Source organism: Silene latifolia, chromosome 5, assembly GCF_048544455.1.
Source record: "Silene latifolia isolate original U9 population chromosome 5, ASM4854445v1, whole genome shotgun sequence".
Taxonomy (NCBI): Eukaryota; Viridiplantae; Streptophyta; class Magnoliopsida; order Caryophyllales; family Caryophyllaceae; genus Silene; species Silene latifolia.
This window is the reverse complement of record NC_133530.1, coordinates 50,392,976-50,396,453: the sequence shown is the minus strand read 5'-3', so window position 1 is coordinate 50,396,453 and position 3,478 is coordinate 50,392,976. Positions and strand designations below refer to the sequence as shown.

General features: G+C 39.6%; 1 non-coding gene across 1 annotated transcript; it reads left to right on the top strand.

Annotated features, from left to right (window-relative positions):
- Positions 1-626: 626 nt before the first annotated feature.
- LOC141658050 (small nucleolar RNA R71) lies at positions 627-733 on the top strand. Its single transcript, XR_012548961.1, has one exon. It is a non-coding gene; the product is annotated as a small nucleolar RNA R71 (small nucleolar RNA).
- Positions 734-3,478: the final 2,745 nt, after the last annotated feature.

The following is a 3,478-nucleotide window of genomic DNA, read 5'->3' as shown; positions in this document are numbered from 1 at the left end:
TCATTTTGGTGATTGTATGGATTTTGATTTTGGTAACCTTGGTTTTGATTGTAAAAGGGTCTTTGATTTTGGTTTCTCATGGGTGGTGGAGTGTATGTTGTTTGAGGGTTTTGAACATTTTGGCTTTTGTATGAGAGATTTGGATGGAATTTGGTGTTTTCATTGTAAAAGTTGGAATAAGGGGTACCACTCTTGTATGCTTGGAAAGCATTCACTTGTTCATTTGTTCCCCTACATTCATTTTGGTCATGTCCCAAAGTTCCACAATTCTCACATATCCCACTTGGGATTGATGAGGATGCCGTCATGGCATTAACATGATGCTTCGATGATTTTGAGTTTTCCTCAAGTCTAGCCATAGCTTGTTCAAACTTCAAGTTGATTGTGTCAATGTGAGCACTAAGTTGAGCACCCAATTGAGTAACGGAGTCCACTTCATGCTTTCCTCCTCTAGTAGCCTTGCGAGGTCTACTATATTGTGAGTTATGGACCGCCATTTCCTCAATCTTGTTCCATGTTTGATTGTCATCAACTTCGGTGAACATTCCATTTGATCCCATATTGAGAATGTTCCTAGAATCTTCATATAAACCATTCCAAAATTGTTGTACCAAAACCATTCGCTAAGTCCATGGTGAGGACATGAGCGACAAATACCTTTAAACCGCTCCCAAGCTTCATACAAAGACTCTTCATCCCTTTGCTTAAAACCCGTAATTTGAGCTCTTAGCATGTTGGTCTTTTCCGGTGGGTAGAATTTTTTGTAGAAAGCTAGAGCCAACTTCTTCCAAGAATCTATTCCAAGGGTGGCCTTATCAAGGCCCTTCAACCATTGCTTTGCGGTGCCGATTAAGGAAAAAGGAAATAAGACCCATATAATTTGGTCTTGAGTCACGCCCGTTTGAGAGATAGCATCACAATAATCGCAAAAGGTTTCCATATGAGAATGAGGATCCTCACTAGGCATCCCCCCAAATTGGCTCCTCTCAACTAGTTGGATGAAGGCGGACTTGGCAATAAAATTTCCGGTGAGATGTTGCGGTGTAGGAGTACCATTTGGTAGATTCTCCTCGGTGGGTACGGAGTGTGACGAGAATTTTGGCATTGTAGGTGGATTTTGTGGGGTATTGTGTAATGGGTTTTCTTCTCCTTCTATTGCGAAAGGATTGAAAAACTCACTAGTGGGTTGAACAACTTCACCAACACCTCTCAAATTCCTCCTAACAAGTCTCCTATTGTTCGTCAAGGTTCTTTCGATTTCACGGTCAAAAGGTAACAAATCACCTTGTAACCTTCTAGACATGCAAAATATCAAACAACTCAAAAACAATTAGAACAAACCTTGAGGAGTTTTACTTCCTCAAGGCGAAGAAAGACACAACTAATAACAAAAAGGAAATCTAAGTCAAACAAACACCGTCCCCGCAAATCAGGCGCCATTTTTGATGCGATCCCGCTAAGTGTTCACAAATTAAGATGTGGTCGTTGGTCACGGTCGAATCAAAACACAATTTATAGCTCTACAAACAACTCTACAATTAGTAAAGAGGCAAGTAAAGGTCGGATCCCAAGGGACGGGAGTTGAAATGAGATTTCTATTGTAACTAGTGGTGTCTAAGGGGTGTCACAAATTGGGTTGATGTAGAAGGTTACTAAACTAGAATAACAATGAAAATAAACAAGCAAGATGAATTATAGGGGTGTAAACAATTGATTAAAGGCACTAGGGTGTCATGGGGTCATAGGGGAATCATGGGATATGATCATACAAACATGTTCTCAAATTATAAGCAAGCAATTATTGTTGTGATGGATTGAGTTGGGTTATGTCTTACAATCCTAGGAAAGTTTGGGTCCCGGAGCCGTATCGATTAGATTGTACAACACCTACAAGTCGACTTAATCTTCCCTACTCAACAACATGCATGGTCTAATGAGACTCGAGTTGGGTTATGTCTTACAAGTCTCGTTGAAAAGATAGGAGATGATAGTAAATGCAAGGATTCATAGGCTTAGCATTTCATCAAATATAACATGTGCATGAGTTGAGATCAAAACAAGCAAGCAAATAAAACATGAAAGCATATTAATTTAAGCATGAATCATTCCCCATGTTGGTTTCCCCTAATCACCCATTAACCCTAGCTAAGAGACTACTCACTCATTATCATGTTGATCATGCTAGCAAGGTTGTCAATCATACCAACAATATGAAACATGATGAATAAATGAAAGTAATTAACAATAATTAAAAAGGGATTAAGAGATTATACCTACTAATGATTCCAATAATAAAGCAAGAATAATAGAAGTACTTGAATGCTAGATTGAGAGGTTGTCAATCTCCCAATAATAACCCAAATAATCTTCAATTACCCAAAATAAAGGATGAACAAAAGAGAGATTAAAGAACTAGAACTTGGATTAAAACTTGATTAATACTTGATTACAATATTGAAGAGAGGTTTTATTGATATTAACTACACTAATTATTGATAAGAAGAACATGCTCCTCTAATTAGCCTAATGGGGTATTTATAGTGAAAATTAGGGAGGATGCATTAGGGTTAACTAAGGGCTAAATAGTAATTACACTTTTTAAGTTGAGCAAGGAGGACCCGGTATTTTCTGAGAGAAGGGCTTCTCTTTTCGTAGCTTGAAGAAGACAATCCGTCTTTGTGAAGAAATCCGGGCGGAATAAGGTCGGGACGGACGGGTTTGGGCGGTGGAATCCGAGCGGATTCTCGAGGAATCCGGACGGATTGTTGAGGGGGAATCCGAGCGGATTCGAGGCATGGGACGCCTTCGGATTGTGCGGGGCCGGACAGACGGATTGTTGACAATCCGCTCGGATTGTCATCGGCAAAGATAGTAACTTCTTCTTTTCTTCCCTTTTCTTCATAAATTCCTTGGGGATTTCCTTGGGGACTCAAGGATTCTTTCTCAACATTGCTCTTCTATTATGATATGTACAAAGGCCTTCTAATCTTGTCTCTCCTTGATGCTTGGTCATTGAATTCGATCAATTTAGTCTCGTTTTGCCATGAAAATGCAAGATTCTTACTCCTTTCCTACCAAGGGATCAAAATCTCAAAGAATATGCAAAACAAAGAACTAAAGATAAGAAATGACCCAAATAAGCACTAAAAAGCATGGAAACAAGGCTAATTCGGGGGCTAAATATGCGCCAATTATGGTCACATCAGAGTCCTAGGAGGTAAAGAGGTTTTTGTTATCGGTATGATTCTTGAGGTGTGTTCGAGAGCCTGTGTAGCCACTGTTGATGTTGGATTTTGAGTAGAGGGCGGTGGCGGCGATGATTGACGACCACAATGCCCCACGGTGGGCGCCCAACTGTTTAGGTATTTTTTACCATGTTGATTGGTTAGGGTTAATGTGGTCTTTATTCGTTGGTTGATTGTATGATCGTCCTTACGTTAATAAATAAATAGAGCATGTAATGTAAATCGACACGTAA